This window comes from Haemaphysalis longicornis, unplaced genomic scaffold, assembly GCF_048455015.1.
Source record: "Haemaphysalis longicornis isolate Haplotype H1 unplaced genomic scaffold, Haemaphysalis longicornis Haplotype H1 scaffold_1, whole genome shotgun sequence".
Classification (NCBI taxonomy): Eukaryota; Metazoa; Arthropoda; class Arachnida; order Ixodida; family Ixodidae; genus Haemaphysalis; species Haemaphysalis longicornis.
The window spans coordinates 463,329,665-463,356,153 of record NW_027526203.1 but is presented as its reverse complement, the minus strand read 5'-3'; the positions used below and the strand labels follow the sequence as shown (position 1 = coordinate 463,356,153).

At 50.8% G+C, this 26,489-nt stretch overlaps 1 long non-coding RNA gene across 1 annotated transcript; it reads left to right on the top strand.

The window, feature by feature from the left end:
• The first annotated feature begins 1,024 nt into the window (after positions 1 to 1,024).
• Positions 1,025 to 2,989, top strand: LOC144156172 (uncharacterized). Its single transcript, XR_013319698.1, has 2 exons — positions 1,025 to 1,246; positions 1,495 to 2,989. It is a non-coding gene; the product is annotated as an uncharacterized LOC144156172 (long non-coding RNA).
• The last annotated feature ends 23,500 nt before the right edge of the window (positions 2,990 to 26,489 follow it).

Genomic DNA, 26,489 nt, shown 5'->3' with positions numbered 1-26,489 from the left:
TTCAGTGCATTTCAGCCGTCGAGACACACTGAACAAATAGAACAGAACAAACTTCTAGGGAGAATGTGGGAATCTGGCAAAGTCTAGAATAGGACCCAACGAACCAGTCACTAAAACACACCCCTGTGCAACGCTACTTACCCGCACAAATCAAAATTTGTCTTGCTCTTTTTATATCCTCTGCTTAATGTCGTATGAACAGCTTCAAAGCCTTCAAGCAACACCATCAGTTTAGGGTGCAATGCTTCAGTAGTTTACGTGAGCTTGAGATTATCCGCAGACTGCTGGTGGCGATGTATAATGGGCACGGGTATGTAAAGAGGCAGCGAAGGTGGTAAAACATGGTATCCAGCGAACATTTGTTCGAAGTCATTCATATTCTTTGAATTCTTTATCTAAACCTGCATATTTTAGCTTTTTTGTAGACAGTAATCAGCCGCCTTCGCTTTGCCGCACGACAGCAAACAAATAAAATTTGTGATACCGTTTTCTAAATTTCGGAATTTGCGCATTTTTTCCCTGAGGGCCATCAAAAAGTACTGGCATCGCCTCTCTGAAAATGGCTCCATTTCTGGCTCCTTTTGAGACCTTCACAATATGGTGTCTACTTTTTTTTTTATATTTTCGGCAATTTCCCGCCGACTTCTGCTTCTGAGGACGGCAACCTTGGTGGGCGGGGAAGCGGTGCAGTGGGTGGCATTACCACCGCCGCTCACCGCGGGGAGGACCTTGATACATACATACATACATACATACATACATACATACATACATACATACATACATGCATACATGCATACATACATACATACATACATACATACATACATACATACATACATACATACATGCATACATACATACATACATACATACATACATACATACATACATACTGTGGTGTAGTGGCGCCCTCTCGTGGAGCGCCCGCTCACTGTGGGCGCTTGGTTGTGTTAATTGTAACTAGATGTCGTTGCTGTGGTCGCACGTGACGGGTCACGTGCGTATGCGTCTAGGTGTCGTCTTGTCGAACAATAAACGTTCTCTTTGGGCTCTGGTCTTGGTGCGAGCAGGCCGCACTCTTTCTTCTTGGGCTTGTGCGTGGGCCCGGCGCGCTGAGCCTTCGCTCCCGTCGCCGCCGAGGCCGCTCGCCGTCGCCCACGACACAACATCTTTTTGGCGACGAGGATGGGATGCTTTTCTTCTGCTGCGACGACATCGTCGACGGGTCCGGCAGAATGAAAACGTGAGTGCGTTTGACCTCGCTCGAGTGTGACTGTCCGGCGCGTCTGGCGTCGCGAGGCCTAGCGTTCTTTGTGCTGACGCTTGTCGAACCGTCGTTTAGGCCTCGCCCTACTTCGTTCTTCTGCTTCTGCTCCTGCATCTCTCTCCTTCCTGCTTGGCAGCATGGGCCTCTTCGATAACCTGCCCGTTTTCCTCGAATTGCCGGGGCCGCCTCCGATTCCGTGGCATAACTGGAAAAAATTGTTTCAGGCCCATCTCGAGGCGGCTGGCGGCAGCGACTGGAATGACGGACGACGCGCGTCGGCGCTCGTCAGCGTTTTGGGTAGGGAGGGGCAACGAAGGTATTTTGCTGAGGCGGAGCAGGACGAAGCAAGGAGGGACGCCGCCAGTAACGTGACCGACGCTAATGTAACCAGCCCTATCGTGACCGACTCCGCGACCGACTGTAGTGTGACCGCATCCTCGGCTCCGGCCATTTCGAAATTCGACCAACTTTTGGAGCAGCTGGACCGGCTCTTCGCTGCGTCCACAAATACGCTTGTTGAACGACATGAGTTCACAAGCCGTCGTCAATTTCGGGGGGAAAGTTTTTTAGAATACGTGACCGCTCTAAAGGAGAAAGCCGTACGTTGCAAGTTCGGGCTGACGTACGCGGAGCGCGTCCGAGATCAAATCATACATGGAACGTCTAACCCCCAGGTTAGAGAAAAGCTGCTCGCACATGGCGAAAGGTTGTCTTTGGAGAAAGCTGAAGAGATTGGTCGGAGTTTTGAATCTTTGTCGTTGGCGAACCAAGCCTTCGGTTCGCATCAAGTACAAGCAGTAGGTCGACGAGGAGAAGGTGGCGTCGCGGAAGATGACAGTCGGGGAAGCCGCCGCGCTCAAGATGGCGGCGTGGAGAATCAAGATGGCTTGGGCCGCCGGGGAGGCCGGCGCGCTCAAGATGGCGGCACAGGAATTCAAGATGGCCTGGCCAGCCGGGGAGGCCGTGACGTCATTCCACCGGGTTCGGGAAGGCAAGATGGTGGCCTCCAAGATGGACGTTTCCATCCGCAGTCAGCTGTAGAGTTCCGCGGTACAGTTCAGCAGAAGTTTGCAGGCAAGCTTCAGTTGTGCGAACGATGCGGAAATAAATGGCATAATTCAGCATTTCAAAATTGTCCAGCCCGAAATCGGCGCTGCAACTCTTGTAATAAGTGGGGACATTTCGCATCGATGTGCCGTAAGCCGGCACCAGTGCATCGAGTTTCTTCGAAGGAAGCTACGGGATCCGCTTCGACACCGGAACCTGTAGAGCATCCAGCATCCACGGAGATCAACGCACCCGCAAGATCTTCCGTCTTAACAGTCAGCACTTCTTCTAGAAAGGACTTAGTCGTCCAAGCTGAAGTCAGCGTCAACAATCCTCCAAGAAAGGACTTAGTCGTTCAAGCCGAAGTCAGCGGAGTGACCATGCAACTCTTAGTCGATACCGGAGCATCCGTGTCGTTGATGACTGTCGAAGATTTCAAGCGTCACTTCAGTAAACAGCATGCGCTGTCCAAGGCTTCCGTCAACTTGTGGAATTTTTCCAAACAACGTATCGGCATCCGCGGCTCATTCCAAGCTCCTGTTCAAGTCTTGCAACGGTCTTGCTCCGTCACATTCTACGTCACCGACAAAGGGACATCTCTTTTGGGGCTCGACGCCATCCAGCAACTGGGCATTCAGATCGACGGTGCGTCTCTTACGTGTCGACTAGCATCGGTGTGTGCAGTGCAGTGTTCCGTGAACGTGCCCCCGGGTTTCGAACATCTCTTCAACGGCGAGTTGGGTCTTGTCAAGGACGTCTCGCATAAGATCCAACGGCGCCCAGGTGTGACTCCAGTTGCATCTAAGCTACGAAGATTGCCTCTTGCTCTCCGTGATCCAGTGTCCAGCGAGCTGCGACGCCTCGAGGACAATGATGTCATTGAGCGTGTCGACGCCTCGGAGTGGGTTTCGCCACTCGTCGTCGTCCGGAAAAAGAACGGGGACATTCGGCTGTGTGTGGACCTCCGGGAACCGAATAAGGCAATTATCATTGATGGGTATCCTTTACCGCATGTTGAAGAGCTGTTGCAGATGTTTCATGGTGCTGTTTGTTTTTCTAAGCTTGACTTGGCGTCGGCTTATCATCAGTTGTTGCTGGAAGAGGGCAGTAGGGACTTAACTACTTTCGTGACTCATGAAGGTTTATTCAGGTTTAAGAGGGTGTGTTTTGGTCTGGCGTCGGCGCCTGCGGTTTTTCAGAAAATGATGTCTCAGATCTTAAAAAATTGCAAAAATGTTGTTTGCTATCTTGATGATATTCTTGTGTGGGGAAAGACTCAAGCTGAGCATGACGCGAGCCTGGTTGAAGTCTTAACATGTATAGCAAACAGTGGCATGAAGTTGAACGACAAATGTCTTTTTTCGGTCAAGGAACTTGATTTTTTGGGTCACAAGATTTCGGCTGAGGGCATCTCACCTTTGGAGAGCAAAGTAAAAGCTATAGTTCATGCTCCCGCTCCTACGGACCTAAAGTCACTGCAATCATTTTTAGGTCTTGCAGGATACTATGCTAAGTTCATAAAGAACTATGCAGAGATAGTTGAACCACTTCGCCTCATGCTCAGGAAGGGTCAGACATTTTGTTGGTCTGATGATGCTCAGAGCAGTTTCGATCAGTTGAAAGCGTGCCTCACATGTTCTCCGGTTGTGAAAGTCTTTAATCCTGACTTGCCTGTAGTAGTAACTACCGACGCATCTGATGTGGGAATTGGCGCGGTACTACAGCAGCGGTATGGTTCTCGGCTTGAAACCATAGCCTTTGCTTCTAGAACTTTGTCGGAGACTGAGAGAAAATACTCTGTGGGAGAGCGCGAAGCGCTGGCTTGTTTGTTCGCCTGCGAAAAGTGGCACATTTTTCTTTGGGGCAGACGGTTCACACTTAGAACTGACCATCAGGCTGTAGTTGCTTTGTTAGCCGCAGGAGACTCAGGTCGGAGACCTTTAAGGATTTCACGGTGGTCAGCTCGTCTGCTGTACTACAATTTTGACATCGAGTATTGCAAAGGGTCAGAAAATCTGGTGGCTGATGCTCTGTCAAGATTACCCATTCAGACCGGTCAGGAACTTCAGGAAGAAGAGATAGTGTCGCTGGTAACATCAGTAGTCGATAAAGAAACCGTGCAGCTGGCAACGAAGGCCGATGTAACGTTGCAGAAGGTAGCAGAGTATGTGTCAAAGGGTTGGCCTGATAAGAAGAAGGTACACAGTGATTTAACTGCTTACTTTCATGTAAGGGATGAACTTTCTGTTGTGGACGGATTACTCATGCGTGATGACCGTGTAGTCATTCCTTGTGTACTGGTACCTACATTTCTCGAGTTAGCACATGAAAATCATCAAGGAATAGTACGAACGAAGCAACTTCTCCGGGAACGTTACTGGTGGCCTCAAATGGATCGCAATGTTGAAGAACATGTAAAGCATTGTCACGTTTGTCAGCTGGCAGACAAGTCTGCTAAGCCTCATGTAGCTCCGTTGCAGCCAGTGGAATGGCCTGAAGGGCCTTGGCAAAAGTTGGGAATGGACATCGTCGGTCCGTTAGATGTGTCGTACCCCCGATTTCTTGTTACACTAGTCGATTACTACTCTAAGTGGCCTGAGGTTCTGGGCACAAATTCCATTTCAACTGAGGATGTCATTAAGTTGTTGGACTGGTCTTTCAGTCGGGAAGGGCTCCCTGAGGTTTTAGTGACGGATAATGGACCCCAGTTTGTCTCCAAACAAATGCAAGAGTATCTAAAGGAGAAAGGTATCCGACACGTGTTCTCGTCGAATTATTACCCTCAGGCTAACGGCCAGATTGAACGGTTTAACAGAGTTCTCAAAGAACATTTACAGGTAGCCAGACTGGAAGGCAAGGATGCTTCGAAAAGCATTACACAATTTCTTGGGTCGTATAGGGTCACACCACATTCAGTGACAGGTCTTTCTCCAGCTTTTTTGCTGCATGGACGTCAGCCTCGTTCCAAAGTGGATATTAGCAACTTCAGGATACGTAAAAGGGCAGCAGAATCGGACAATTTCCTGCCTCATGTTCGGAATCAGGTCTTCACGAAGCAGCATAAAGCTAAACAGTACTTTGACAGAAGGAAAGGTGCGCAGCCGACCCGCATAAAGGTGGGAGATGTCGTGAAGGTAAAATTCCGTAAGCAAGGATTTCTGAAGTATAGTAAGCCGTTGACAGTGCAAGCTCAGGTTGCACCTTTCACCTTTAAGCTCAGTGATGGAAAGATCTGGAACGCTTCGAAACTCACAGTCGTTCCGAAAGGAATTGAGGTTGGCTCGGCACCGTATTCCTATGACAATGTTGAACTCTCGTCGAGGCATAAAGAGTTTTTGTACTCTTTGTCTAACTTGGACATTTGTGACAGTCAGTCCCCTAGTCTACAGTTGTCAGAAGGGACAAGCCCCAGTGTTCAGACAGACCCTGATCTGTCGGTGGTCTCTACCAGTGCAAGGTCTGAATCCATTGTCCCTCGGGAACCATTAGAATGTCAGGAAGAAAATAGTGATCAAACAGATCCAAATAGCCATGTAGACAACACAAGGGAAAATGAGGGGGTTTCTGGATCGTCAAATAATGCAAGTTCAACGTCTACGCGTCCGCGCCGTAAGACTAAGCAGCCTCAGTGGCTTCGCGAATATGTGCAGTAAGGGGTATACGTACGGTTCATGCTTTGCGTCATGTTGAACGTGTCATGTCTGTGTTGAATCGTATATCATCATTGAAAGTGTTTTGGACGGGTTTTTTTTTGGGACTTTAGAGAACTGTCGTGAGCGAAAATGTTTTTTGGACGGGTTTTTTTTTTTTGGGACTTATAGAACTGTCGTGAGCGACTGGTAGCCTGTTGTGTGAGTCAAGTGAAAGGAAGATGCAGACATTCTTCAAAGCGCGGGAGAATGATGTGCAGTGTGCATTTAAGATGCTGTATGTATTTCGCAGAGTGTGCGAACTTCTTTTGCACGGGAAGATGATGTGGTGTAGTGGCGTATTTCGCAGAGTGTGCGAACTTCTTTTGCACGGGAAGATGATGTGGTGTAGTGGCGCCCTCTAGTGGAGCGCCCGCTCACTGTGGGCGCTTGGTTGTGTTAATTGTAACTAGATGTCGTTGCTGTGGTCGCACGTGACGGGTCACGTGCGTATGCGTCTAGGTGTCGTCTTGTCGAACAATAAACGTTCTCTTTGGGCTCTGGTCTTGGTGCGAGCAGGCCGCACTCTTTCTTCTTGGGCTTGTGGGTGGGCCCGGCGGCCGGCCTTCGCTCCCGTCGCTGCCGAGGCCGCTCGCCGTCGCCCACGACACAACACATACATACCGGCCTCCAGGGGGTGAACAAGACGCAGGAAATGATAGATAGATATACAGAAACTTTATTGGCGCAACACCGAGCTCTGCAATCTATGCTCATCGCACCCGGCCATCAACCCTGTGACCTGAACCACCCGGTCTACTCTATTCGGCAAGTCTCCAGGATTATTCTGATCCATCATTTGTCGCATTTGACCGCATACACGTTGGGAACCGCGCCTCCGAAGGCGTAGTCATGTCCGGGACTCGCCAAGCCAACCAAGGAGTTCGAATTCGGTGCCATGGCAATGGCGCGATCGCCGCCGTCGCCACGTGCCACCGATGCATCTCCAGCCGAAGCACGCGCTCTCGCCGCCGAAGAAACCCCTCGCGCCACCGAAGAAGCTCATCTTCGGTGCACCGGCATGCCCACGCAAGGAGCAAGCTCGCCCAGCCACAGCCTGCCGCAAGGCAGCCTGCCGATAACGACATTCGTGTCAGCTGAAATACGCTGTCAAGCGACGCAACACCGCCGAACCAGAGCACCAACTGTGCACGCAGCCTCGAACTCCTCGTAGCCGGGTGCAGCGATATCCTGGACAGCCAGGCACGCACCACTGAGCTGCTTCAAGCTCGGAGCAGGAGACCTCCTCCTCTCGGTGCTGTATCGTCAACCGCCACGCCCTCCCTGGTTACGGCTGGCGACCACTGTGCAGGCGTCGAAACGCAGCACAGCCCTCCCGACGCCGACGCTGACGACCAGGTGGTCAGCATAGACTCTACGCTGCCTAAAATGGCCGCGTATCTCCTCCTTTTGTTGCAAATGTCGACGAAAGACGGCAGTCGACTGGTGCTCCTGCCAAGTAAATTCCTCCGTTCTCTTTCACGCTCACCTCTCATGCTGTTCATCTCCCGTCTCGTTACTCCCAAGTTTACACGCGAGAGGTTTGCTCAAGTCAATTTAAATTTACCGCGTTCTAATTCTCCAAGTCCGGTGTCTCGATGCCAGCGCTTCCGTACGGTGGAGACGCGCGTGAATTGAGGCACGCCACTACAACGTTTATAGAACCACGTTGCCCTACTCCACGAGCGTTCCGAGCGGAACGTGGGTCCTATCTAGTGGAACCTTTCGTTGCTATTTCCGTTTGAGTTTTTTTTTTATTTTGATTGTGGGGTTTAACGCGCCGACGCAACGCAGGCGATGAGGCGCGCCGTAGTGGAGGGCTCCGGATTAATTTTGACCACCTGGGGATCTTTAACGTGCGCCGAAATCTCGTACACACGGGCGTTTTTGCTTTTCGCCTCCATCAGAAAAGCGGCCGCCGCGGCCGGGAATCGAACCCGCGACCTCGTGCTCAGCAGCGCAACGCCTTAGCCACTGAGCCACCGCGGCGGGGTTTCCGTTTGAGTTCTTAGATGCCGCCATGAGGTAGAGCGGGCAACAGCAGGAGACGGTTTTCTGCCGTTTATGTAGTATTTCATTTGCTGTCGCAAAAACCAATCATTCATGAACTTTTTAATAAAGGAACAGGGCAAATATTTCTTATGTATTGATTTGCTGCCTTATATCTGCGTAATGTCTCGTTCTTGTTCAACAATATTTGCAAGTATGAGCATTGACACCGGACTTAGACGTTTAGATTTGGCTGTGGGTGTATAAGACTATTGCGCAGCTACTGTTTAGCCTGCACCGGGCGGCTGAATCGAGTCACAGACAGACCGACCGACAGACAGACCAAAATTTCCGCGTTTAAGTAGCCTAAGAAATGCTATCGTCTTTAAAAGATCGGAGGGGTGGCGTGGGTATTTTCTCTCTGGCATTGAATTGGTCTTTTTCATTGCGATTACCAGAATTCATCCCCATTTTTTCTGCAGCATTTCTTGCCCTTCTTGCAATCCTGAAACTTGATGCGTTTTGCAGCAATAGAGGCACACTCTATCACATCCTCCGGAAGTGTGACCGAAACCCCGACCTTGCCCCCATTCCTAACCCGTCCCGTGAGCAGTGGGAGAGCATGTTATCCAGCTCGAGCCTCGACGACCAGATTATCTTGGTCGACCGAGCGGCGAGCGCCAGGATTGCCCATGGACTTCCGGACTAGGAAGCCACCCCACAATTTATTCTTGTTGTTTCTGTTGTTTTTATTGTTGTTTCTTGTAATTAATGGCGCATACCCAATCAGGGTATCGGCCAAACATCAGTCGTTAAACCGAAAGAGATTACTGCGTAGGTACATTACTCGAGGAAAATTGGAAAAATTTGGAAGCTTTTTATAAGAAATAAATAAATAAATGAGGAGGAGGAGGAGGAGGAGGAGGAGGAGGTAAGAAAAATGTTCAAAAATATTCAGAAATGAAGACTTTTGGAAGGCTTTGGTGAGGTGACAGAATAAGAATCGAATTAGTGCCTTTGGAGTCTTTTGGAATTGTCTATGAAGCGCAGAAGAGCAGAACAAGCATACCGGCGGCAATATCCCGTTTCTGTAGCCCCAAAAGAGCCGGCACTGATAATGCCAATCCCAGGCTATCAAGCGGCACCTCAAGGAGATGACGTCTGAGGCTTGAAAATCGTCGACAGGACAAAAGGAAATGGTCGACAGACTCTTCTTCCTTACAGTAACTGCACATAGCAGACTGCGCCAGACGAGACCTGTGGAGGTATCAATTCAACTGGGGCACACGACATCGAAGGCTCGTTACAATCACCTTCAGGTCGCGTGAAAGGCACCAGTTCGGTTTCCAGGAGAATTTTAGTTCACAAAAATCTCTCAACGACAATAAGACTGATTCGTGCTGCCCTTGCAGCTTCAACAATCTTCGGAACCTGAAGGAGTGAACCAGCTCGCCCGTGACACCGCTCTCCGGGCTCTCTGAAACCGCAGCCAGCCCCAGGAACCTACGCCCCCGAAACCCATTACTCTCCAAGACCTCCGCAATCACCCTAACCCATACGTTCGCCCACATCCACAACTATCGAAACACGAACAAGTACTTTTTAGGCAAGCGCAAATGGGTACCCTCTTAACCCCAGCCAGAGTGGCCCTCTACAACGGAACGCCGACCCCCACCTGCCCAAAGTGCTCCAAGGCCCTCAACCAGGACCACATCTTCTAAGGATGCAGCCTGTTCCCCGGAGGGAGAGCAGCACTCCAATCACCAGCCCTAAACGACCAACGCCGCCTTGCAGATTTCGTAAAGAAATTTGTTAGAAGTGCCCTGAACTGAGGGTACCTAACACGGCTGGAAGTTTTACAATAAAGCTTTATTCATTCATTCATTGCGGCGGTTAATGAAGGCTTTGTCTAGATGACATCGACAACAGGCCCGGAGACTGCTACCCTTGCCAGTGAATCTGCGGTTTCATTAAACGCGATTCCCGCATGCCCAGCGACCCGAAGAAGGTAAACTTTAGTAATGTGAGGTGGCAGAAGTGGTCGAAACGTCCGTAGAAGAGGTGAGTCTTTAGGAGAAGAAAGGGGTAAGCCTACGGATAGGGAATCTGTAATTATGACTGGAGACGATATCGATATGTCGAGCTTTCGTAGTGCCAAGACAACTGCCAAGAATCACGCATAGAATATAGGGATAAAATCCACCAGAGGAACCGAAAAAGACCAATTTATGGAAGGGAAAACTACCAATTCCGGATTTTTCATCTCGTTGAGAAGCATCTGTATATATGACAGTACCTTGGTGAATTGAGGCCAAATGATCTTGCAGGATACCATTGAGCAGTCGGGCAGGTAGCACTTTAGCATTTTGGGGAAAGATGTTCCGGAAGTTTACCGTTAACGTATTACCCCTATCGAGATATGGAAGTACGTTATTGACCGCAACCTCTAATGGAGACAGCAAGCTTTGTGCTAGAGTAACATGCGGCCGATAGGACCTGGGCCACTGGACCGCCAGTGGACTGAACACACCTGTCTCAGCCACAAAGATAAATTGTGCCCTGTTAATCCCCGCGCCATAGGCTCTCAGAAAATCCACAGTGAGTATTCGAAATCGGTGTAACATTAACGTTTCTTCTTCTTCTTCTTCTTCTTCTTCTACGGCGCAGTCTTCCGTGACATTGCTCACCGACTCCCTGTCCGTGTGCATGACTCTTTCCTCAGAAACTTTCAATCCTATTCTTAAAACTTCTTATTTCTTCGTCCCCATTCACGTGCGGGAAATTCGCCTCGTTTGGCTTCCCGGCCACTGTGGGTTAACCCTGAATGAAACCGCTAATACGTTAGCTGAAACAGCTTTCGATTGTGGAGGCGCTTCCCCATTTGCTTGCGCGTTGCTGGCCCAAGACGCCTCTGATCACATGCTTTACACTTCTCCCGAACTCGAGCATTTCAGGTTCCGCTGGAAAATAAGCCTCTGCCAAACTCGCTTGTGCGAAGTATCGCTCACCTCTTTTCACTGTGGTGTGGCTCCATTTAATTGATGCCTACATCGGGCAGATCTGGCAACCTCCCCCTTGTGCGACTTTTGCCACGAAATTGAATCCTAAGAAGAAGAACGGCCCGACCATTACCGGACTTCCGCGCCATACCCGCGCGGAAGCCCTGAATCAATCAGCCCCGGTACCCCCGCTCGAACTGCTCCTAGAGGAAACCCGACAACTGCACGAAGATCGCCGTTCCTTGACCTGGCAGGGTGCGGCTCTTACAGCTTGGGACTAGCAAATGGCGCTCCCCCAGACCCTACCGCAGCGTCTCCCTCCTCTATGGAAACGACCCTTATTTTTATTGGTTGATAATCTGCAACGCATAGGCGTCCCAAGATCCCAACCCAGAGTTCGCCATCATGCTGTTTCTCGCACTCTGGCGACTAAACTCCCTGATGAAGAAGACATTTACACAGACGCGAGCGTGTCTGCTAGCCGGACTGGCTTGGCGATGTCCAGATTTACCTAGTTTAGACGGCGCTCGCACTTGACAACCATCCACTATTTCTATAATAGACGCTGAGCTACATCCCATCCTCGCAGCCCTCGACCACTTGACCTACGAAACGTCTGCCCCATTACCACTCCGCATTCGGTTCCTGACTGACTCCTAAATGGCACTACGTGAGCTCCGGAAACCCCTCTCCGATCACCCTCGGGTTCATCAGATTCAACATATGATTAGTCTGCTTGCTCGCAATGTTACTTCTGTTCGTGTTGCGTGGATACCGGGACACATGGCTCAGGGTTCCGGCAACCAGGCTGCCTATGACGCAGCGCAGGAGAGTCTTCAAGTAACTCTTCCACTGGTTGACCGCCCTGCTCCCCCGCTCTCCCTCAGGCAACAGCTGGATCACGCTCGTCAGGCTAGGCACAACCGCCTTGCCGCTGCCACTCCTGTAGGTTTCCTGCATAATGCCCCATCCCTAACTCGTCCTGCCGAATTTTTTATTAACAAAGTTCGCGTGAACGCTGCATTGACTCCCCACATCACACGCAAATGGCATCACCCGACCGGCGATCCTCCGCCCTACTGCCCATATTGCAACACAGCTACAATAGCAAACCTGACCCACCTTATTTGGCACTTCTCTGCGTACCAATCCTTCCGCCCCATCCTGTTGAATGCCCTGCCCAATCCAAGCGAGATACCCCCCACGACACTCAGCGACCCCGATTTCCTTGCTGCCCTTGGGCGCTTCGCTCTCGAGAGTGGCCTCGCAAAAGTAATTTAGCCGGGGTCTACCACCCCTATCTGTGCATTCAGGAACTGACTATTCTTCTCCAGGATCTTCAAATGAACCGCACCTCGTGACCACCTCTCCCCTCCCCTTTCCCCCCTTCTCCCCCTTCCGGCCCCTGGGCCCTCCTTGTGTTAATAAAAGACTTTCACTCACTCACTCCTAAGAACGTTTCTTCCTTTTTTTGCCACCGATTTTCTAATCGTCGGAGAAGGCTGCTGGAGACTCCCCTGCGATGTCTTGGACTACCATTGCCTGTGCCAGTGCTTTTGTCGTTTGGGGGCATTAAGCTGTTTGGGGGCACTAATGCCGTAGGGACGTGTGCAACGCCATCCACTTGTAGAGCCGAGGCGTGGCGGGAAGCGATAAATGAAGCTCGTCGCGAAACAAACAGAAGAAAGGGATTTATTTGCGTGGCCCCCAGGAAGGGCGTTCGATGTTCGACTGCGCGAGGGGCGAGCCTCGTGCCGCTAGAAGCGAGCCCGGAGCGCGAACTATGTTGGTTGGTTGCCTCCCACCATGGCACATACCCACGCGGGGGATTGGCCAAGAAGTTTTGTGCCTAATGAGGATGTGACCTATATTATTTTAGATCCCAAAATTTAGAAAAGGAAATACCCAACAGAATTTTTTAAATATGTATAATATGAAAGTAGATTCAGGAAGAAAAATGAGCTATGTGTGAATGTTTAGCTGGCTAGCAGGAAAACCTGCCTGTCGCCACAACATAAGAATGGAGGGCAGACACAACATCCCTGTGGCAGACTCCTAGGGCGGAAGCGCCTAGTGACAGGACCTCGGAATTAGATAGCGGAACGTTAAGGCGTCTAAAGGTTGACTCCAGATGCGTGCGTCGCATTGGGGAGAAGCTGCGGCAATTAAATAGGAAATGTTCTATATTTTCCAGTTCGTCGCAGAAAGGACATTGCGGAGATGGAGCCAGACGAGATTTATAAAGATAAAAATTTAGTGGGGGAATTTTGCACCGAAGTTTAGTGATTGCTACCTCGCATATCCTTGTTTCACAAAACATTGGCTTCCATGCATGACGAAGGTGACTATAATCTCTAGAAGATACAAGGGCGTCTTGCTTATAAGCCTGGAGTAGCTGTAGACGTTTAAATCTCGCCCCCAATAGAAAACTGTCATTTGAACATTGCACGACCACAGGGCCACCCAGAGACATGCTGGCTAATTGATCAGCCACTTCGTTGTATGAGATTCCTGCATGTCCTGGAACCCACACTAGCCGAACCTCACAAAGCTGATGCGGAACAAATGATCGGAATGTGTGGATAATTGGAGTATCTTTTTCGGATGTTAATGCGGAACACACAGAGAGGGAGTCAGAAAGTATAACTACATGGGAAAATCTATGCTGAAGTTTTTGAAGAGCCAAAATTATTGCCAATAATTCCGCCTGGAAAATAGGTGTGAAATCAGGTAACCTGATCGAAAAGGACCAATCGAGGTACTGGGAGAATATCCCGACTCCAGCTTTCTCATCAACTTGTGAGGCATCGGTAGCAATGACAATATGGGAATGAAGGGTTGACAAATGATCCTCCAGCAATCCATTTATAATTCGGGCTGGCAACATCTTGGCATTCGGGGGGAAGATATTATCAAAGTTTATTTCAATAGATGACACAGTAGAACAAGTAGAGGGGAGCCGGAAAAGGTCTGCGTGAAGTGGCTGAAGCCATGACTGTACTAGATCCATCTGGGGTCTCTGGAACCGCGTCCACTGAATGCCTTGAAAAAGATCAGGCCTCAGACGGAAAATGAACTGTGCGTCATGCAGTGGGGGTTCAAACAATTTGACAAAGGTTAGTACGGTCAATAATTGGAATCTAAACTTCAGTGGAGGAAACCGTGCCTCAAGGTGTAAAATAGGGTTAGCGACATATTTTGGCAGTCCCAAGCATAGTCGCAAAGCCATTCTCTCGACGATAAATAGGGGATTTAATTTGTACGCCGCACAACCAGAAAATAGGACGCAGCCAAACTCTAATACCGGGCGGACATAACTGCGATATATCATTAACAGTGTATCTCTACGCAACCCGAATTTGTGGCTACATAGCCTGCGGAGCACGCCTGCAGCTCTTTCTCCTTTAGTAGCAATATGTTTAATATGAGGACGCCATGTAAGCTTGTCATCATAGATTATACCGAGATATTTTAGTTCTGTAACTTGACGGATGGATTGCTGTCGGTACAATAGGCATAAAGAAATGGGGATGGTAACCGGAAATACTAAGACCGCACATTTTCCCACATTAAGAGACAAATGTAGCCTGTTAAGCCAATTATCTAGGGTGGCCAGATAGTTTTGTAGTCTTTGGCACAAGTCATTAATGTCTCTGCCCGATGAGTAAAAAGCAATATCATCGGCATAAACGTAAGTTGATATGCCATCCATTATGGGAACTGATCTGAGAAGAATATTAAAAAGAACCGGAGAAAGGACTGACCCCTGAGGAACCCCTCGAAACTGCTGATATTGCGATGATGATATGCCACCTTTCGAACAGATGAATGTCCTTCCAGTTAAAAACGCACCAATCCACAATTGGATGTATAGAGGGATTTCGCTACTCTCAAGATGTGACATTAAGGTAGTATACTCTACGCTGTCATAGGCCTTTGTTATATCAAGAGTAACAAGTGCGCTTACGTGTTTTAGGCTACGGGCTAGTTTAACGCGGCTCTCAATGTCAATATGAGCCTTCCAAATGGAATTCCCGGATCTGAAGCCAATTTGAGTGGGGCTTAAAATCTTATTGCTTTCAAGAAATCGCATAAGGCGACCATGCAATATCCTCTCGACGAGCTTTACCAAGTTGCTAGTTAAGGAAATTGGCCTGATGTTATCTGGGACGTAACCTAATCCTTCGTTTTTTAGAAATGGCACTATCTTGGAGAGTTTCCATTCTGGAGGTATCCAGCTATGTTTCATTGACGTGTTTACAATGTTGAGTAAATCTTCAGGGGTTTCCTCAAATAAAAACTGTAGCATTGGCACAGTAATGCCATCTGGCCCCGGAGCAGCCTCAGACAGCTGTGAAACAACGTCAGCCAATTCCGACATTTTCACTGGGTTGAAACCAACATTAGAAAATTGACTGACAAAAGGAGTGGAGAACACAGAAGAAAAGCGGGATTTAAGTTCTTGTGCAATTTGTTCGAGAGCTTCAATAGATTCCTGTGTTGAGTGAACCACCGAATTTTCATTGTGGAGCTCTTGAACCACAGTTCTCGAGCGAAGAAACTGGTACAGCAATTGCCTATTCTTTGGCTTTGAGAGAGCGGCAAACTTCTGGGTGTTATGAGCTTCTTTCGCTTTAGACACTGTCCGTTTGAATATGGCGGCCGCAAATTTGTAATTGGTCCAATTAGACGGGCATTGGTTTCTTAGCAGTACCTTCCAAGCCGCCTGCCTTTGATTATACGCCCGTGCGCAATCTTCGTTCCACCACGGGCTATTGCCATCTTTTTGAGAAGAGATAATGAATTGGGAAGACCTAACAGCATCCGAAATGATCGAAGTAACTTGATCTGCCCTGCGTTTCTCGTTACCGGATGGAATAGATTGAAGTGCTATTTTTACTTTGTTTTGCATACGGTGTAAATTTGTATGCCGAATCATACGAGCACGTGGGGACCTAGAAGGGCACACTATCTCAAATAAAATAGGAACATGGTCACTACTTGTCGCGTGATCCAGAGTAGACCACGAAGAGATATTGCCGGAGTTTGAAAAAGTCAAGTCTAAGACTGAAGACGTCTTCCATTGAAAAAATGTTGCTGAACCAGAGTTATAACAATGCATATTGTTATCATTCATCCACCCACTTAGCCGCCTACCACAGGAATCGCTCCGCATCTCCGTCGCATCTAGGTGTCTTCTTCGTCATCTTCCTGCATGCTCCGGAGAACGATGGTGATGATATTTTCCAGACACTTCTTCATTTCGGAGACGGCTATTCCGATTAGTCTTACTTACTCATTTTCCTACTCTTCTCTCTGTTTTTTTATCTCTCTTGAACTTACACTAAATTCTTTCTTCTGATCCACTATTTTGCATTAACTGATTGATTACCATGAAACAAAAGAACTCTTCTTGGCTAATCCCCCTAAGAGGGTATGCGCCACTTTTTGGGCCACCACCACCACCAACCCTGCATTCTTCGCGTGTAACGTGCCTTGTCTCGCGCTGGGCCGTGTTCGGGCTGCCGGCCGGCTTGATTGCAGATCGCTGGAGCCCCGTTAGGTGAGCCCGCGGTCCAGTCTCGAGTTTTTTTTCTGGTTGTCGGATGGATTTTGAGGAAGAGAGCGACAGGATGGTGTTGGACGAGGACCTACCCAGCGCAGCGGACGCGGTGCAGCGGGGAAATCCAGCCGTGCTGCAGCTGGGAACCATGATGGCCCCTGGCGCGCCCAAGAGGGGCATCGATGACGACACGGGCTGCAGCGGGCCCTCCAGCGGATCCATTGTCCAGGAGCCGCCGTTCAAGAAGGCCCGATCTTCGGCCAACGACCGGGGCTGCTCCGGAGTGAACCAGGCTCCGGCCCCCGCGTGCAGCGACAAGGCCGGCGGTGTGCCCCGCGTGGGCAGTGTGCGCTCCCTGCTCACGATGCCGGGCAGCGAGGACGCTGCCGAATCGTTCAGCATACTGCTCGCCAACTACATGCTACGCCTGCGTGAAGAAGACCGGCTCGAATTCCAGAACCACATCAGAATCTGCAACAACAACATCTTCCAGTGCTTCACGCACTTCTCGGCCAGGCACGCCTACGAGCAGGGACCCGCCGCAGCTCACTCTCCCGGCCGCATGGCGTGAGCTCGAAACTGTTTTCGCCTCATCTTCGCAAGTGAAAAGACTTCGGAGCCGGCCACGCAACTGGCCTGCGGCTGGGCCGAGGTTAGGACGCAGTCCCCCGAAAAGTGCGCAAGAACAGTTGACGTGAGCAGGAAACGCGGTGACACTACCGAATGCTTCACTAGTCCCTTCTGGATTTTGACCCCTTCCAAGTGGCACAGCACCTTCCTTTTCGCTGCTTGTTTGTGACCCCCGACCCCTGCCAGTGAACACGTAACGCGAAGCAGCATTTGAATAAAGGAGTCCCCGTTCCAAACCGCTGTAGTTTCATCTAAACGTTTTGCCTGCCGTTTTTCTTATAATGCATAGTTCTATTTTGGGAATTTAGTCAGTTCTGCGTGTGTTTAAATCTCCAGAAACGAAATTTTCTCACCTTTTGATGCTTTGCTTCAAGCCACATCCAAACGCAAAAGCACGGGACAAATGGTGCGGCATTTTTTTTTTTCACGTGTACGGGCTAGTGACACTAACGGGCCGGGGGGCGGGGGGGGGGGTGGTAATTCCGGTAAATAACGACTACGTGCTTGAGGGTCCAACGAGACCAAAGATCCAGCAGAGGACTTTTCGGTTGGTTGTTCATCCTGGCTCGATTGGATCAATCGCCTTGCTAGATCTTTGGTCTCGTTCGAAATTTGGGCTAGATTATATCATCCTTCTCAGTGGACATTCAGGCTGGATCAGATCTTCCGTCTAGGTGGACCTTGTCTCTAAAACATTCTGGCTTCATTGAATCTTCCGTCTCGTCTCCCTCGTACCAATTGAAAGTCAATTTTTCGTCATCACTAACTTCAGAAGTTAAACAAGGACCACTCTGCAATCACCTTCAAGGTATCATGAGTAAAAACAGCGGTAATGACCGAGAACGTCCCTTTTTCATATCTCCTCTTCTAATACCTCCACCCACGTGTTGTGATTTGCCAAAACCAGCCCGTTTCTCTATCCTCCCCCCAACCCTTTTCCAGAGCAATAGGAGGGCCGGCTGACAGATCTAACCACGCTTACCAGATATATCTGGTCGCCCGAACCATGATTGCAGTAAATTCCCAAAGATACTTGTACTGAGTGACGGCTCCGTAGGCTTCAATAAATGTTAAATTTCTCCCCCCCCCCCTCCCCTCTGTTGAAAGTGCCCGGCAGCTCTGATTTTAGGCACAAATGTTCAACGCGTTCAGGAACTAATTGGCGAACCCAAAATTCCTCAAGATGGAACCAGTTGCTCACGACAAATGGGATTTTGTTCCCGTGTGAAGCGGAAACAGAAAGCGGTAAGGTCCAGAGCAGACTGGGGGAGACCTGTGAGGAGGAGGAATAAACTCTATAGAGAGTTAGCCTTGGACAAGTGTAAAATAAGAGGAAAGACCAAGGGCCGCGACGTCCCGGTGATGCGGTGGTGGTTCTAGTTACAATATGGCGATGAGACGAAGACGAAGCAGCTCGAGCGAGAGCTGCTCACGAGTGATGACGGGCACTGATGATGATAATCGCAATGGTGCCATGATGATAATTATAAAGTTTCAGCCGCAAGAGTTCTCCAGGACTCGCTGCGACTGTCTGGCTTCCCAGGCTCTCTGCACCAGCCAAAGCTGGTCGTCAGGATTGAGCTGCACAGCGGGAGGTAGGCGGGGGTTCTTATCACGGCCGACATGATATGGCAGAGGGTGTCCGAAGCCCCGCAAAATCGGCATTGCGAGAAGTACAGGGTATGGGCCAGAATGAGGGCTCTAGTGGGGTGGGGAAACGTGTTGGTTTGGATGCCTCGAAGGTGGCGTTCTTGTTCTTTCGTGAGGTTTTTGTGTTGAGAGGGATATCTGTTCGCTCCAGGCGGTAGTTCTGCGTGATTTTTTTGAAGGACACGAGGGGACAGACACTCGCCGACACTGCTCGCCGAACACCTGGTTTGCCAGGTGTGGCAGCTCTCACGCATGCTGGTGGGAAGCTTCGTTGCCGGGCGCATCGGCATGGGCTGGAGCCCAAACAATCCTTACTTGCGTATCGAACCTCAATCGAACAATAGAAAACCTCAATCTTAGCCAACACGCAACCATCCAACACACAAGCACAACTCCCCACACTTCATCAGACAAACACCTGTCAGATTCCATGACTTTTTATTAAATGTTTGCGAATAGTAATTTTTGCTTTCGAAGCCAATATGAAGTCAATGATGATTCGAATAGGCGCGAATCATAGAGAATATTTTCGAAACGAAGCGAATACACCGTGGTGCCGGAGTGGCTAAGGCGATTTGCGGCTGAGCGTGAGGACGCCGGTTCGATCCCAACCGCGGCGGCCGTTTTTAAAAAGGATAGTCTTTCTTGGGCTACTTCAACGCAGAAATTTTGGTCTGCCGGTATGTCTGTCTGTCTGTCTGTGACAGACAGACAGACACTGCGCCATAGTCTTATGTACCCACAGCCAAATCAAGACGCAAGTCTGGTATTATTGTTCATACTTGTCAATATTGTCGAACATGAACAAGACATTACGCAAATATAAGGACGAAAATCAATACATGAGGGATATTTGCAGCGTTCCTTTATTTAAAAATTCATGGATGTTTGGTTTTTGTGATAGCAAATAAAATACTACATGAACTGCCAAAAACTGTCGCTTGCTGTTGCCCGCGCCACTTGGCGGCATTTAAAAAAATCAAACGGCAAAGGCAACGAAAGGTTCCACTATAGATTGCTTCCATGTTCCGTTTGGAACGCTCGTGGAATAAGGCAACCTAGTTCTATAAACGTCGTAGTAGGGTGACTCAATTCATGCGTGTCTCCGCCGTAGGGCAGCGCTGGCATCGAGGCACCCCACTTGGAGCAGTGGAAAGCGGTAAATTTAAATTTACTTGAGCGTATTATCTAGGGAGGAACGAGTCGGGAGAGGAACAGCATCAGAGGTGAGCAGGAAAGAGAAGGGAGACATTTACTTGACAGGGGCGTCAGTCGACTATCGTCTTTCGTCAACATTTGCAACGAAAGGAGCAGATACGCGGCCAATTTTTCAGCCGAATGTGTTTTTCAAGTCCTACAATTCCTGTTATACGCTTGTTATCCAGAAAATACGAGAATAGCAAGAAGAAATATTAGTTTGCATCTTGAAGGCGGCTAACGTGATCGCGCCGGCCGGAGCGCCGTTTTTAATGAGCGATTTCTCGCCCCGTACTGGCGAAATTAGTGAACTACCGAAACCAATAAAAAATTCCCCGCATTTCCCCGAGGGGAAGAATGTGAAAGTGCGAAAGCACGAGTTGAATTTGCGCGGTTCGGTAATGTTCGCGAAAGAGAGATCACACACACACACACAGGCACACCACAAAGAAAGATGCATTTATTCACAGACACCTGTTTGTGTTGATTGCTAGAGCGGATCTCAGCTTTGAAATTTCGTGTCAGTACTCCTTTAAGCAGGTGCATTAGCCCTTCTCACGCCCGATTCTTGGCCAATCCCCCACGTGGGTATGTGCCATGTCAGCGGCCAGGCAGCGCGCGCCCATCTCCCCCCGTTGCCAAGGAAGACGAGGAGATTCCTGGCCAATCCCCCACGTGGGTATGTGCCATGTCAGCGGCCAGGCTGTGCGCGCCCATCTCCACGTGCGCGGACATCGCCGGTGGACGCAGGTTCAGGGTCGCTTAAGAAGTGCATTGCACTTAAAATCTCGAAAACGTTCGCAGTGACTACCAGAGTTACTGGATATATTGAGTAACTCTGGCGACTACCCAGGGCTGTAAAACCGAAACCGAAACAGGTGTAACTTAGTAAATGAATTTGTTGACCGTTTGTGTGGGCTAGGCCGTAGAGAGAGAGAGAGAGAGAGAGAGAGAGAGAGAGAGAGAGAGAGAGAGAGAGAGAGAGAGAGAGAGAGAGACTTGTATTCGCGCCCTATGGCGCTAGTATGGGTGGCAAGTGACCGGTGGTGGTAACCGGCCGGGGACCATTGCAGCTCGCTGGATGATCTTAGCCTGGACCTCACGGTCCGAGCTGCACAACGCCTTCGCCCAGTGTTCTCCGTCTGTGAAAGGGGGGAATGAGCTTTGGGGGCATAACTTATGGTATTCGTCTTCAACCCAGCTCCATACGGAGCACAGTAGCCCTGGCCAATCCCCTCTTGTGGGTACGTGCCTAACTCGTTATCTGCATCATCTTCTACACGTGACATTGCACTAGTTGGCTGCTTGCTATTGTGATACAACCAACCAGTGAGGCCAGCGTGTCGGCACAAGGCAGCGCCACACTTGCCACGCGCCACTCCAGCCCAACCGACAGCCTGCATTCTTGGAAGGTTCGCATCTTCACCCGTGCAACAGCCATCGGATCCTCGCGACAATGAAGCTGAGGCCGCCACAGCTCCTTTCGGGTGCCTGGAAGTGCGTCATCTGTTCCGTGCCCTGTTCTGGGGATGCCATCTCATGCGGCGCTGGCTGCACGACAAGGCCCGGTGTACCAGCTGCTGCTCCTGCTCCGCCGTCGCCGACGGTCGTGGGGCCGTCTGCTGGACGGGTGCACCGCGGTACCGGCCTCGTCTTCGGAACTAAGCCCACGGAGTGTGCACCAGCCGAGTCCCCCTTAGACCGCTATGACGGTGATAAACGCCTTAAAACTGCGTCATCTGCTTCTATGACACCGACTACAGCCATCCTCACTTCAGGCCTCATCATGCGCTGATCAGGGCATACTACTTAATGACCTGGGTTCGATTCCCGGCCGCGGCGGCCGCTTTTCTGATGGAGGCGAAAAGCAAAAACGCCCGTGTGTACGAGATTTCGGCGCACGTTAAAGATCCCCAGGTGGTCAAAATTAATCCGGAGCCCTCCACTACGGCGCGCCTCATCGCCTGCGTTGCGTCGGCGCGTTAAACCCCACAATCACTTAATGACCTGATGTGCAAGTTGAAAGTTTGACAGGAATGCCTCAGGTCAACGTGAAGCTGGGCTCTGCGCGCCAAAGTTAAAGTAGTTTTTCGTGAATTTTAGTTCTCAAGTTAATAATAAAAAAATTCCCCCGCACCTCCCCGAAGGGAATCGTGCAGAAATGCGAACGCATTGGGTGCACCGATGAGTGTGTTGCGAGTAATGGCGTAATTAATGACGAGAGTGTGAACGTAATCATTTATTCATCAGCACCTGTTTGTGTTATCGTTGTACCTGACGGCCACAATCACTGCCTTGTGATCGCTAAAGTGCACGGTCAAAGGGTCTTTGAGAAGCATACGCGCGTCACAGTTTCGCGTAAAGACCAGATCAATGCAACTCCCGTGAATGCCCCCCCCCCCCCCCCCCCCCCAAACAAACTTCGCGGTTCTGGGATTTATTAAGCCAAAGACCAAGAGAATTTTTCGAATGATAGGACCAAGATAGAGACATTCCGTTCCCTGTATATACGCGTGAGCGTGCCCGCAAATAGGCTGAAACGTTCATAAAGTGCGCTACATTCCCTTCACAGCTACACATTTGTCTTGGTGAGGGTTGAAGCCCAGCCCAATAGGTAACCGGAAGTGTTCGTGTCTGCTGTGCCTGAAGCGCCGCGGATGTGGGGATACAAAGTTTCCGATTTCGTAATCTGAAGGTTACTTCAATCTTAAGCGGCGAAGAAAAAACACAACTAAAAAAAGGAACCTGTGGGGCACGTGTCGAAGCCGGCAGAGAGACAATGCATAGAGTGCCTGGTCTGCATGTACTCGACCAGCCACTCGCCACTCTTCTTGCGCACGTCAACGTTGAAGTCGCCAACCAAGACCAGCACCTGTTTGTGTTATCGTTGTACCTGACGGCCACAATCACTGCCTTGTGATCGCTAAAGTGCACGGTCAAAGGGTCTTTGAGAAGCATGCGCGCGTCACAGTTTCGCGTAAAGACCAGATCAATGCAACTCCCGTGAATGGTAGTGGGGCACGTGTCGAAGCCGGCAGAGAGACAATGCATAGAGTGCCTGGTCTGCATGTACTCGACCAGCCACTCGCCACTCTTCTTGCGCACGTCAACGTTGAAGTCGCCAACCAAGACTATGGGGTCAGAGGGTTTGGAGCGCACGCGCAGACTTTCCATAGCCACGTCCAGCTGCGCGGCAACGGCGTCTCGATCGAGGTTGGGCGCGAGGTACACGGTCACCACAAAGACTCCGTCTCCGGTGTAGGCAAGGGTGTACAAGTCCTTGTACGGAGACGTGTCTCGAACGGGAGACGTGGCAACGGCGTGCGATATCAAGTTCCCATACACGTTAGACACGAGACTAACACCGCAGTACTCGCCGTCCTTGCCGCTTCGAGCAAACTAGTACAGCTCGCTTCAAGCGCATGCGTTCGGCATTGAGCGCGGAGAGATAACACCTGCGGGCGCACGCCGACGGAGCACGACAACCCCCGACTAAGAAATGCATTCGCATTTACGACGACGACGACGACGAAGGCAGAACTACGAGGCGCGCTCTCACGTGCGCTCGCGCTGGAGGAATGCAGGCGCACGCCGCTCGATGGACGCAAGACAACCCCCGACTAATAAATGCATTCGCATTTAAAAAAATTCCCCGCATTTCCCCGAGGGGAGAGTAGCTGGTCTTGGGGTCCGGGGTAGTTACAAAGCACCAATTGCGGCCTCCACACCTACAACTACGTACGTCAATTTTTAACTGGCCGGACAGCTACGATCGGAATCGGTGACCTCCGTAGCTCTGCTTTCCACCCACCACCCAAGGGCACGCCACAAGGCTCAGTAATATCCCCACTCCTCTTCAACGTCGCACTTCTCGGATTACCACCAGCTCTTGACTCCCTTTCTCACATTCACTACGCACTCTACGCCGACGACCTCACCATCTGGACTATTGGTGGATCAGTAGGTGACCAGGAAGACTCACTCCAGCAAGCTATCAATGCCACTCTCACCTATTTGACAACCTGCGGACTTACTTGCGCCCCGGAAAAATCGTCTCTACTCGTTCTCCGCGCCCGCTCTCGTGGCAGACGCCCACCTCCACCGCCTGAGCCCTCACTCACCATACAGGGTAAACCCGTTCCCAAGGTGACCGTTCTTCGGGTACTAGGACTTCAAATTCAACAAGATGGGGCTGGCCACGCAACTCTCACCCAACTGCAAACCACCGTAATGCAACTAGTCGGCCTCATTCGACGAGAGAGAGAGAACAAGACTTTATTGAGAATATCCGGCGTGCGGGTGCGGATCAGGCCACGCAGGGCTTCTCCGCACCCTATCTAGCTCGTGGCTATGTAGACCTCGAGGGTGGGCCTGCGCCGCGACGTCGGCTACTAGGTGAGTCCGCTCCCGCGGGAGGGTCCCCCGTTCGCTCTTGCCGGGCCAGGGCGTCCTCGAGCCGTGAACCAGCAACTCTAGCCCACATCATGTGGGGCTGTGAAGTGCAGCAAGACGGTGCCGAGCCGGACTCACTACCGCCAGACATTGTGGACTACATCAGCTCGCCCGACTCTGCGGCGCAGCTGCTCGCCATCCAGCGGCTCACCCACCGCCGTCAAGGCCTTAAGGAGCGCGACACTAAGCCTTGTACAGGCTCTCCTAATAAGTCGCATAACATACGGCACGCCGTATCTCACACTAAAACCTGCTGAAAGTAATAAATTAAACGCCCTCATACTGAGAAGTTACAAAATGGCACTTGGGCTACCTATCACCACGTCAACAATCCGTTTCCAACAACTCGGGGTTCACAACACCCTTGAGGAGCTCATCGAGGCGCATCTCACCAGCCAAAAAGAACGCCTCCTCCTGACAACCACCGGTCGCTCAATATTAAGTCGTCTCGGCTATCCGCTCCCCCCACCGGAACATACTCTTCAACGCATTCCACCAGCTATCCGTCGTCACATCACTGTCTCCCCTATACCCCGCCATATGCACCCAACGTATAACCACGGCCGCCGCAAGGCGCGGGCTGCCCACCTCTACGTCAAGTACGGATCTCGGGACGACACTCGATACGTGGATGCCTCTCCATACTCCTCTCACTCAGCCCACACGTCAGCCGTTGTCGACTCCACAGGAAGTCTTGTGAACTCAGCTACCACCCCTACCAACAACATAACAACAGCAGAAGAAATTGCAATCGCCTTGGCCGCCCACACCGATCTAGAGTAAGTGACGATCCTGACAGACTCCCAGACCGCTTGCCGCCACTACCAAGCTGGACGAATCTCGGCCCTTGCCCTCCGCATTCTTGCCCAACGATCAGCGCCAATTCCCGATATCCGCATCGTGTGGACACCGGGTCACACGGCTCTCCCTGGGAATGAGGCGGCCCACGCCTCTGCCCGCGCCCTCATACCCCAGGCACCCACGGGAGCCGACGACCCAAGTGCTTCTCCGCCCATACCCCTCCGCTACGCTGACATCCTTGCCCATTTACGCCGACAACGCCAGCACTTCTCTCCACCCCATCCGAACCTTCCCAAGACCGACGAGTGCATCTTACGACGGCTGCAAACCAACGCCTTTCCTCATGGCACACGCCTTCATGCTATGTATCCTGCACAGTACTCTCCAAAGTGCAAACACTGCCCATCCCCATGCACCCTATACCACATGGTGTGGGAGTGCCACCTAACCCCAACTCTACTCCCCCTTCCCAACCCAACCCCTGAGCAGTGGGAGGACCAGCTGGCTAGCGGCGACCTGGGTGACCAGCAACAGCTGATATCCCGGGCGCAACTGGCCGCATGTGCCCAGGGCCTCCTGGACTGAGGACGCCCCCCACAAGAGAGGAACGGCTCAACTAACTCCGTTCCAGCTCAATAAAACGTTTTCACCACCACCATCCCCGAGGGGAAGAATGTGAAAGTGCGAATGCACGAGTTGAATTTGCGCGGTTCGGTAATGTTCGCGAAAGAGAGATCACACACACACACACACACAACTACAAAGAAAGAAAGATGCATTTATTCACAGACACCTATTTGTGTTGTCGTTGTACTTGATTGCTAGAGCGGATCTCAGCTTTGAAATTTCGTGTCAGTACTCCTTTAAGCAGGTGCATTAGCCCTTCTCAGGCCCGATTCTTGGCCAATCCCCCACGTGGGTATGTGCCATGTCAGCGGCCAGGCAGCGCGCGCCCATCTCCCCCCGTTGCCAAGGAAGACGAGGAGATTCCTGGCCAATCCCCCACGTGGGTATGTGCCATGTCAGCGGCCAGGCTGCGCGCGCCCATCTCCACGTGCGCGGACATCGCCGGTGGACGCAGGTTCAGGGTCGCTTAAGAAGTGCATTGCACTTAAAAATCACGCCATATCCACGGAATGAATGATGATAAGTGGGGCGAAGCTCGAGAGGGGGAGATCATCGGTAACCGTAACTCTCCCGTG